The sequence below is a fragment of the Globicephala melas genome, chromosome 14 (genome assembly GCF_963455315.2).
Source record: "Globicephala melas chromosome 14, mGloMel1.2, whole genome shotgun sequence".
NCBI classification, from domain to species: domain Eukaryota; kingdom Metazoa; phylum Chordata; class Mammalia; order Artiodactyla; family Delphinidae; genus Globicephala; species Globicephala melas.
In genome coordinates, this window is record NC_083327.1 from 49,358,044 (window position 1) to 49,370,172 (window position 12,129).

Here is a 12,129-nt window from a genome sequence, read left to right on the forward strand (position 1 = left end):
ATGAAAGGACTACTTCAGCTACACACTGAGTAGAGGAATGCTAGCAATATATATCTCTAGGGAAATGGACTGCAGGCAGCAGGTATGGTTTTAGGCATCCTCTTAAGGGAGGATGTGTTTAAATGCAGTGTGACTGGTGGAAATGGTTAGATCCACACTTCATTTGAGTCTCTGAATGTCTCTTGACATGCATCTTGAGTCATGAGTACACATTCAGGGTTGGCCATTGTCTGAACATTGGCCCCTCTAGGTGGAGGTTAAATGTGATGGTCAAACAACTGAAATCCCTGAGGTGCTCAAACAAGAACAAAACTGGAAATAAAAATTAACAAATTCAAATGTCCAGTTTTCCAAAATAGTGCTATGCATGTAGATGTTTTTGAGGGTCTAAGTGCTTTGCTATAATAGTAATTTCTTATTATGTTGCTACAAATAAAATCATTATAAAATATGAGTTAAATAGAAAGCACCATGATTGTGGTTTACACTTTCAAACATGTGGTATTTCTCATCTGTAGGACTTATTACTCCATAAGGAAGCACTGAGGAATGACTGAGAGCATGTATTCTAGAGGCCTGGGCTCAAATTATGTCTCAGGCTTTTCCTAGCTGTGTGACCTCAGGCAAGTTGCTTAACCTTTCTGTGCCTCAGCTTTCCTAATCAAAAAATTGGATAACAAAAGCACCTATGAAGTAGGATTAATATGAGAATTAAATGAGTTAACATACAGTGCTTGGAACTGGGTCTGGCTCTTAATAAATATTAGGAATATTTTTATTTATATAAGGTGCATCTCCCTGCTGGAATCTAAGAGGCAGAAAGCTGTCTTTATTGTTATTTTATTCTCAGCATGTACTATAATGGTACACAATATATAGGACTGCTAAAAATGGGTTCATCAAACCAAAAGTAACTGATAAAATTTGTTGGAATAACAACAAGAAAGAATAAGATTTTGGTTAATAATTATGTATCAATATTGTTTCATTAATTGTAACAAATGTACCACACTAATGCATGACGTTAATAATAGGGAAAGCTCTGTGTCTGGGCTTGGTATATGTAACTCTTTGTACTATCTGCTCTATTTTTCTGTAAATCTAAAATTATACTAAAAAAATAAAGTCAGTTATGCGGAAAATAAGTAAAGTGAAATAAAGGATTAAAATGAGATTCAGTCTTACTAACTTCATGGTCAAATGGCAAAATGGCTGAATTAAGACAGACTGAACTAAAGGAATTAGGAAAACCTGAAACTGAAGAGTGTCTTGTCTGAACATCCAGGCTCTAGTCAAAAGTGTGTTTGTTTAATACCACCAACCGAAAACAATTAAAAGCTCACTTGGGAACAGCAAAAGGCCTAATTTGATAAAGATATGGGCCATGGAAATATTATTGACAACAATATATGTTACAGTTTACATTTTATATTAAGTTGCTTTGCTTGTACATAAGTCTTTCCTAAAATAACAATTGCAACCTTTTAAGAACACTGAGGATATATCTAATAGTTAAAAAAAAAACCCTCCAGATTGAGTTAAAACCAGTAAATGCCAAACTGATTAAAAACTGGCACCCTTAGTAACAGGTGCTTAATACATATTTAGTGAAGGAGTCAAATTGAATAAGGGGATATACAAGGCTGTCTTAGGAATGTTCTTCCTTCAGTGAAATGGGGTCACAGGTAGAATTACTTTGTAAGAAGCACAACAATTACACCCCCAAAATTTTTTTCTAGAGGTTTTGATTTAACAAAATTATAAATTCACAGCTCAATCATATATGAGATATGGACTGTTTATAAATATATAAAAAATCATCACAGAAAGATTATTGGAAAGGAGATTAAGTATAGGTATAATCTGGGGTACAATTTTGATTTTATGATTAACTCATGTAAAGCTTTAATTCTATTCAACATTTCCTAATTTTTAAGTAGAGAAAAACATGACCACCTACTTTCTCCTCCACAAGCATTTTTCCAGAATTGAGGTACTGAATATAAGTTGTTTGTAGTGTTTTAAGAGAAGAATAATGTTTAATTTAAAGTAACTTAATAACCCTTCTTTATTCCTATGCAGACAGAAAACCGTTCAGAAAGATACTCTGGTACCGTTCCCATCATGCTCTTTGCGGAAATATAGCAAACCTATAGGTGTCTATGTAAAGCTTGTGTCCTCAAAAGATCTTGATTTTGATGTGAAGGCAAAGGCAATAAAAGATGTAAAGCAACTAACCTGAGCACCTTCTAAGTGCCTAGCACTGTTCTGGACACGTGGGGATACATCAGGAACCAAATGGATGATAACCCCTGCCCAGTGGCGCTTACCTTTCTTCAATGAAATAAGCTAGGTTGCATGACCCAGTTTTGTCCTTCAAGTATAGTCCCATAAGAAGAGGAAATGTTGGATTGCTAGAAAATGTGTGGTGTTTTTATAACTAAGCTGTATTTAAAAGAAGGAAAAAAATGGAGTAATCTCTCATGTCAAAAGAATAAGTGTTCAAGCAGGGTTAGAATGGCATGACTTGAGATGGGAAGGTGTGTTGGTGGTGTCCTGAACTATTAGTTAATGACCAATATCATTGATCTTGAGAAATGACAAGAAGACTTTTAAAATACTTTCTTTACTCAAGGTTCTTTTCCTTTGGTTTGTATTTCAAAAATTATAAATCTCCCTGCTTCCTGGTAACAACTATCAGCATAGCTCCTAACTGGGCCAAGGCCATTGTACTTCTCTTTGAGAGTGTAACAATGGCATGGTGGAGCTTTGAGCTTAATACAGAGACCCTGTCAATTCCTTTAAAAACTTTTTATAAATTTGTAAGGTCAAAATAATCTACGAGATTATAAATACGCAATGGGTCACTTGTGAAAGGTACCTCTGAGCTTAGAGTCAAAGACTGGTTTTGATCCTCACCTGGCATGACAATTACTAACGGTAAAACCTTGGGCCATGATTTAGCCTGAGTCTCCGTTTCCTCATTTGTGAAATAGGAATAATAATAATGTTAACATTGTTTAAATCATAGGATATTTTAATGAGGATATATATATATATGTATATGATAATATATCTGGCAATATATATTAATATACCTGAGAATATATATTATCATATATATCATAAAAATTTTGAGTGACAAAATATGTTAAACATATTTGTCTTATAGTCTGTGAAATAAATATAACTGGGTTTTCATATATGATATTTAATTAAATCTAAGATGTCATAAGCTGTAAGTCACACATTATTTTACGTACCACTATAAAAGAAAAAGACATTGTCAATTAAACTAGGACACAAAGTTAAGAGGCATCTTAATTTCAGAGATATTAACATCTGCAAAAAAAGTGCATCTTATTTTAATAGATGGAATGTGGTAAATTACACTGTCCCCTCATTTAACTTATATATGTGTCATTTCAGACTTAACTATTGTCAAAGTAGCATGGTTTTTAATTCTTCAATTTCCATATTCAATTTAAAAGGTATGAATTGAAGAGTAGTATACTGGTGGTCAAGAACCTAGGTTCTGGCGTCACAGACTGAGTTAGAATTTACTTTTCTGCCATTTAATCAGCTACATGATCCTTGCTAAGTAACTATTACTGTTATCATCATCATAATTATTACTGTTATGAACATTCTTTATGATATGAAACAAGTGGCAATCCTTATAGTGACTCATAGTGTTGGGTAGAGAAAATTAATCCTATCCAAGAATATCTGAAAAATTTTCTATTGATCACAAAAGAACTGAGTGAAAATTTACTTGATTCAAGGCAACCACATCTCCATTTCTGGAGAAACAGCTCAGAGCTCTCATGCTGCTGACAGTGGGTCAGAATCTGTTGGATGAAATGTTCATACATACATATGACTACAGTGCGCTAATAAATCATTTCCTCCAAATGGTGCTCCTGTCATCATGTGCATCAGTTAACAGTACAACAGTTCTCAGAAAATATTTGGAACAAATGTGCACTCTTTTAAAAATATGTTATATTTTATCCAAACCAAACACTGTCATGCTCATTTCAATTTTATTCACAATATGTAAGAATATATTCTATTTTTGCTGGAAGAAAAAATATTCAATTGAATTCAACATATTTTGTCTACTGTGAGCCATAACGTAATATATAAATGATATGTAAATCATTTACCAATAAGTCCAGGATGCAAAAAATATATATTTCATCCTCTTTTTCTTTTCAAATTTATAGAAAGGAGCAGCATCTTGACTCTGTCAACTTGCATACCACATGGGGTCGGTAAATTACTAAAACTCTCTGGGCTTCAAATAAGTCACCCACAGATATGGATTATGCAGATAACAGGAACTCAACAAAAAGTTGTGAGAATCAATAGACAATATAAAAGTGTCTGGTAAGTAATAAATGCTCAAATATACTAGTTGCTATCTCCTCCTCTTAAAATGATGTAGGCTTTATTACGCTTTCATTCTGGATTCTTCAAAGGGCCAAGTCCTTCATTTTGAGACTCCTGGAGATTCACATATGGCAACTCTCGGTGAAAATTTGGTAGCATGAATGAAATACTCTTTTCTACATATTGAAAATATGTTTTCATCATGAACATTGAGGATGCTTGGAAGCAGGATCACTGACCCTTTGTGAAGCCTAAGCTAAATACCACACTCTTCTTAACGCCAAGAAGCAGTTGGGTTTATTAACGCTTGCACAAATGTGTGTATGTATGTAAGGGTGTTCCCTTAGATAAACTTTGCTACTCAATTTGGAAGGCATGGCTGACCCTTAGTTGACCTGCTACATGAGGTACAAATCAACTGGGTAATGGAGGGCCTTTTTGCAATGTCAAAACACAATGCTCATTCAATATTCTCTGGACTGCTCCGGGCATTGTAAAAGCTGTAAATTTTTAGATCTTTGATCTCTAGCCTCCAGTTCATCCCTGGTCCCATTTGGCTTTCTGTAAAATTAAGTCTCTCAGTGTGGCTGTCCAGAGTAACCACAAAAGAATGTTTATGCAGTAGGAACAGTTTCTCTGGACAATTTTTCACTGAGGTCAGCGGTGAGTCTCTGGCATCCTGATACTTGCAAACTTCTTAGTGTGACAATTTTGGCATCAATTATCCAGAGAGAAGCATTGTCAGTGCAACAGGAATTGGCCCATGTCAAGCTGACAGAGTTACACTGCCAGGTGAGGGGGACTACTGGTGTATAAGTCTTCTTGCAAGGAAGCCCAATATTCATTTGGCTTTGTCTGATAAAGAAATAAATAACATTTGTGATTCAGGATCATATTGTAACCTTAAAAAGTCTATGAGTAACAAAATTAAGAAACATGATTCCAAGAGTGTCAATATTTTTTTCTCAGCATTCAATTCAACTTTGTTCTTAATTGCACAGACCTCACTGCCTGAGTATGTCAAATTCACTTTTTCCTTTCCTTTTTGGATGGCAGCGCATGGAATGCCCTTGTATAAACACAGCTAGGGCATGAGCACAGTTCCACTTCATTTCCTCAACTCTTTGTTTTGCTCTTCCCTCATTCTCCTGTGTCTGCATTCCTTGACAATTGGTGGATTCAGTCAGCATCACGCAAGAAGGTATATAGAGGAATTTATAAAGGCCAATAAATAAATTCAAGCTAAAATAGTAATGATAAAAAAGTAGGGGAATTAGTCTGGGTTCTCCAGAAAAACAGAAACAATAAGCTATATATATAAAGAGAGAGATTTATTTTAAGAAATTGGCTTATGTCATTGTGTAGGCTGGCAAATCTGAAATCTGCAGGGCAAACTGGCAGGCTAGGGACCCAGGAGAGAACTGATATGGCAGTCATGAATCCAATGGCAGTCTGAAGACATCACTTCCTTCTTTCCTCGGGGACCTGAGTCTTTTTCTCTTAAGGCCTTCAACTGATTGGATGAGAAACACCATCTTAGGAAAAGTAATCTGCTTTACTTAAAGTATACTAATTTAAATGTTAATCACATCCAAAAAGGACCTACACAGCAACATCTAGACCGATGTTAGACCAAACATCTGGGTACCATAGCCTAGCCAAGGTGACATATAAAATTAACCATCATAGTGGGATATTCACTTACAATAACTGAAAGAACATTCAGGCTCTAAATTTTAGTAAACAAAATACATTTTACTAAAAAATGAAAATATAATTGCAAAAGTTTTTAAGTCAGTAAAAAATGAGTATGATATCAGCCAACGCTCTGAGAATATTGCAGGACTCAGGCCAAAAAATTAATATAAATCAAAGTCTCCTATCTTGCTTTTGAATTCTATTTTGGATCATCTCTTAGAGTCATCTTTGAGGCCACTCGTGATAATTTGTTTCATATTTTCTTCTAATGAATTTTATGGCTAAAAGTCGTTGTTTTGACTCATGAACATAACAAAAATATGTAAGGATAAAACATACAACTTTCATTTCACATATTCCACATATTACATTCAAAAAACATTTTTTGAGCTAAATATAGCACATACATATTTCAATATAAACGATATACAATTATGTCTAAAGCAGAATTTAAATGAGCTTTGGGAATAAAAGTAAGCACTTTTAACTTTATTTCCTGGGCATGTTATTATCTCAATCCCTAAGAAAAGGGGAGACATCCCAGGAGTTAGCTGAATCCTAATGACTTGTCTAAATAATATCGAAAAAGCTTGGTTTGCTGTTTTGATTCCTGGATTTTCAAAATTGTTTACTTATTAAGCTCTCTTATTTGCTTTCTAATAGTTGGATGGAATTATCAAAGATGCAACCAGCTTTCCCAAATGATTGAAATAAGAATCTACCTAGTGGCAGATGACTAGAACAAACTTTTAAAAATCTATCTTGTTTATTTCAATAATAAAAATCTTGAGTTAAAATACCAAAAGTAGGGCTTCCATGGTGGCGCAGTGGTTGAGAGTCTGCCTGCCGATGCAGGGGACACGGGTTCGTGCCCCGGTCTGGGAAGATCCCACATGCCGCGGAGCGGCTAGGCCCGTGAACCATGGCCGCTGAGCCTGCGCGTCCGGAGCCTGTGCTCCGCAACAGGAGAGGCCACAACAGTGAGAGACCCGCGTACCGCAAAACAAAAAACAAAAAACAAAAGTATATTCGACTGGAGGTAGTCAGCAATGAGGAGGTGGAATGAACTTGAACGTGTAAGCAAAGGAGTAGGAGTAGGCGGAGCAAGAAAATGAAGGACATGTCAGCAAGCACAGGATGTGTCACACTTCTGACCCTGTTAATTTAAATTGCTAAGCAAAATAAATGCAACCCTTATGGTCAAGGCATGTCATAAAAGAAAATAAAATTAATTATCATAATATTAGGGTGATTTCTATTTTGCTGATGAAGAAACTGATGAGAAACACTAATGGCCTTTCTAAGGCTACAGTTGAGCTTTGACAAAGCTGGGATTAAAGAAACAGCTCCCTGCCCTGTCTTCACAGGCACTTCTCTCTGGATCCTGCAAACCAGCACAAATGAATCATCAAGAACGTTAGCAATCTGGCTGCCACATGGAAATAAGCGAGCCGTCAGGCAGTTGGTGGTTCAGTCTGGGTAATGCACAGCATAAATTCAGCAGCACTGTCTCAGGTTAACCCAGCAGATGAATAAAACCCTGATGGGCACAAAGAGATGTTCAAAATATCTTCAGTGCCACCTCAGAAAAATTCAAAACAAAGTAATGAAAGGAAAGTTGATCTGTTTGCAGCACTGCTCAGGAATTACAGGCTTTCAGTGCTGAAATCTCCCTGAGGAAAGCTGTCAATCCTAAAAAATGCACCCTGTTTTAGGAAGACTGCTTTCCGAGCCAACTTTCTGACTTGAGTTATTTGAGCAGTTGGCTTTACCTTTAGGCATTTTGCTGTTAATTTGCAACATGGAAATTAAATGGTCTTGGGAGCTTCATACACATTCTTGTTTAAGAAAAACTTTGTCTTACAAAGTCATGGATTTTTCTTAAATAGACCAGACAGTTTGTAGCTGTTTGACCACAGAGATATTTTTTGTGGCTGTGAAAATTTCTGCTAACACAGACACACAAAGGGCACAGGGCCACGTGGTCTTGGCCAAATACACATCTCTTGCCCTCACTTTCTCTGCAGCCCCCAACTCCATACATGGATGGGACATGAATTACATTTCAGTTGGTTCCATTTCCCTTAGAGTCCGAAAAAGTTGAACATTTTGCTTGGCTTCCGTCTGAATAAGGTATTTTCAAAGCAACACATACCAGATCTCACATAACTGTCATTTACCCGGACTGCAGAGAGTAAAATTATCCATTAGGCAAATCACAGACACTATTAATATTTCCCTTGTTACTATTTAACGATGATTTTTTAAGAATTTCTGGTCTCCAGAAGAAAGATGGCTGAGGTTACTATAGAAGACAAGGAGAGTGTTCCCTTGTAATCTAATATTTTCCTAAATTAACAACCATAAGGATATCAGAAGCAAGCGGGCCTGAGCCACTGTGGTCCTGCTACAGGCTTATGAAATACGTGACCTGTCACATCATGATTTTCCCTCCCCAGCTACACACCCAGTGTCAATCTGCCTTCTCTCAGAGGGCGTATTAAGCACCCATTTTAGTTCTTATTTAGAGAAGTAGATAAAGGAAGGTGGGAAAATATTTATGAAACAACCAAGAAATAGTCCTGCTGGTAAGACTTGTTTCTCACTGCCATTCTTTGTTAGCCAACATGAGACTTTGAGGCTTGTGTTCCTGTCTTTCCATTTAGAGACGCTGACTCTAGTCAGAGTAGGATCTCCCCTGGAGGAAGGCCACTTTGCACAGGCAGCAAGCAGAGTGAAGGGCTGTGGACTCTAGAGTCAGCTGCTTTGCCTGGGGCGCAGGCTGTGGGTGCAAATCATACTGCGTTAATACCCTGTGTTGGTGAATAGAGAAGCTGCAAGAAAGAAAGGGAAGGGAAAAACCCACAGGAGTGTAATACCTGCATCCACTGATACCTGGGCTCATCAGATGTCGGCAGTGTTCGTTGAAGGATGCCAGGAAGTACTCGCTGACCAATGTTTTCCATACTGACCCCAAATCAGAGATTTCATTTAGTGTTTCTTGAAGGCCTTTTGGCGTGTGCTAGTCACAAACTAAAATACAAACAGCTGTGGGAAGGCGAGGGGGTGCGCCTCTTAGGAGGAATTTACATGACAATGGAAAATGGCCTCCTGTAAGAAGGAAACAAAAATGAGGCTCCCAGAATGACAGAGAGGGGGTAGAAAGAAGTGGTAGAACCCCTAAGATACCATATCTGCTTTTGCCCAGGAAAGCTATGTCCGGAACAAGTGGCAAGCTTTCAACAGATGACAAGAGATTGAGCTATCCATCATCTAGACCAGGCTTTCACTCGCTTAAATGAAAGCCTGAACAATTTCATAGAAGAAACATGGCACTGAAACTGGATGAAAGAAAAAATCCTACAGTGAGAGAGGGTATAATTTTTCACATTTTCATTAATTTGGAAAGATGGAGGCTAATAATGTCTTTATATAGTCTAGAAATAGAAAAGCTCTGAAAAACATTTCAACAGAGCTGTCTATCAAAATAATCAACATGGTAGATCTAAATACCAATCCTAAGAGAGCTGATATATTCAGATTGCTCTTAATAGCACCTGCTGATAGGAGGAAGCATGCTGATCTACTCTAAAACCAAGTACACATATAAATATTTAATCCTATATAGTAGGTACTTGACCCCTCCTTCAATTTCTATGTGAATTATAATATGAAAATAATACAAATAGGAATTTCAATCTTATATTTCAAGGCCGGATTCAGTGATACTTCATCCTTTACTCTTTCCCATATGTTCTCAACTTGATTGAGTAACTGCTACCTCTGCACTTCTTGACGATCAGCTGTGCCTTTGTTATAGCACTTGTTCAGTTTGTATTATAGTCAGGTGCTTGTATGTTGCCTTCCCCCATCAGCCTACAAGTTCTTTGAGGGCAGAGGACTTATTCAACTCCTCTCTCTTTCGTCTCATTGTTTTTAATGCGGTGCTTTACAACAAATAAGTGCTCAGTAAATAGTTGTCAGATTGAATTTATATATTGACTTTCCTCACTTAAAGTAGATAGCATCTAGATCATCTAAAAAATTTTTAAATTACAATCCCTTGGGTTTATGCAGTATGTCTTCTCTAATACCAAACTTGGATTATCTCAACTAATTTCTTTGGGTCGCCATAATAAAAAATAGACTTTGTTCTTCTCAAGCTTAGCTATAGAAACTAAAACACAGCAGTGAAAACCAAATGTTTCAAAGAAGATTAGTGACAGAAGGGTCAAGTATATGTCAGAAACAGCATCCTGGGGCTTCCCTGGTGGCGCAGTGGTTGAGAGTCCGCCTGCTGATGCAGGGGACACGAGTTCGTGCCCCGGTCTGGGAGGATCCCGCATGCCGCGGAGCGGCTGGGTCCATGGGCCATGGCCGCTGGGACTGCGCATCCGGAGCCTGTGCTCCGCGGCGGGAGAGGTCACAATGGTGAGAGGCCCGCGTACCGCAAAAACAAACAAACAAACAAACAGAAAAAGAAACAGCATCCTGAAGTCCTTCTCAATGGTGTATACAAAAGCCCGAGTCGAGGTTTACCTAGATGCCTTTAAACGTCTCAGGTCTCACATTCTCTAAATTACTAAGTAGCAAATATGCTACTTGAGTAATAGCTCATTGATAATTGATGTTCAACACATATAGTCGTATAAGAAAGTATACAAGTGCCACTCACCTCTCACTCTTCAGAAGAGCTATAGCTACAGCCATTAGATCTCAAGGGCTAAGGCTCAGAGAGCTACTCAGAACTTTGGGCTAAATTAAGTAGGAAGAAAAGATGGCCAAGAGGAGCATGATTATGGACAACTTTCTTTCCTTATATGTTTTCTTCTAATTTTTTTTTTCTGAAAAACTGTTATTGGCTTCCTTAATAATTCTTACTTTTGAAAAGTAGATGAAAAAGGGTAATATAAAATGCAACACACTGAACATGACTATTAAACAGAATTTAGATACCGTCCATGCCAATGCGAAACAGCTTAAGTTTTTTGGAAAAAATAAACTTTATAAAAGGTCTAAGGACTGCTTATTTTTGTGGGGTCAACTCCATTCCCCACCTTCTTCTGGTATCATATACTGTTGCTTTATTCCTGGGGTTAGGGCTTTATGTATTTTACTTAGTTATTTAACAAAGAGTATAGTGCTGCCTATGAGTGTCAGGCACTGTTCTAAACACTTTACAAAATTAATTCAGTATCTATTAACAACCCCAAAGATAGATGGTATTTTATCTCAGTTTCAGAAAGAATTGAGGCATGAAGAGATTACATAATTTACCCAAGGTTATCCACCTCAAGAAGAATGAAGCTGCGAAATGAGGCATCATTAGTAACTAAGTTTTGTCCTATGAACTCTCACCTCCTTCAAGAAGTGTGCTTAACAGAGGCTGATAATTCCTCTACCTCGTTGTGCTGTCTCTCCGCTTAAACACTTACCCTTCTCAGTAGCCAAAAAAAGTGTTATTAATACTTTTAACTTTCAGTCTGACTGCTTGCTCTTTGTCCTTTGTTGATATATATCAAATGAATCAGACTGACACTTCCTAGAAGAAAGTGCTATTTCTGCGTAACTTTCACTATGTCGTGTCCATCCTGTTCATGAAAAAGATAACTTCGTAAACTCATCTGGAGATTAAAAACGAATTCAACAAACACTTATCAAGCAAGTGTTAGATGTGAAGCACTACCATAAGCATGGAAATGACGGCAGACTCCTTGCCCTTCGTGCTAGCACATGCTAATAGATGATACGAGCACAAGGCAGCAAGATAGATGGCTATCCCTTTGCCGTGAAGGGCTGCAACGCTCTCCCCTGAGGTAGACCAGCGGGAACCTTCGCTTCTGCCGGGAGCCAGCCACTCCCTGAATGATGGTATTTCAGGCTTGCGAGGCCTGGAATATGTTGCTTAGTGGGAGGCAAGCATCTTGTCTTCTGCTCCCATTTGGCAAGGACACCTCATTATGTAAGACGGCCACTGTTTATCTGCACCATATTTATGGTTTCTGCAAGGGTTATTCTAAGGTTTGGCAGATACGA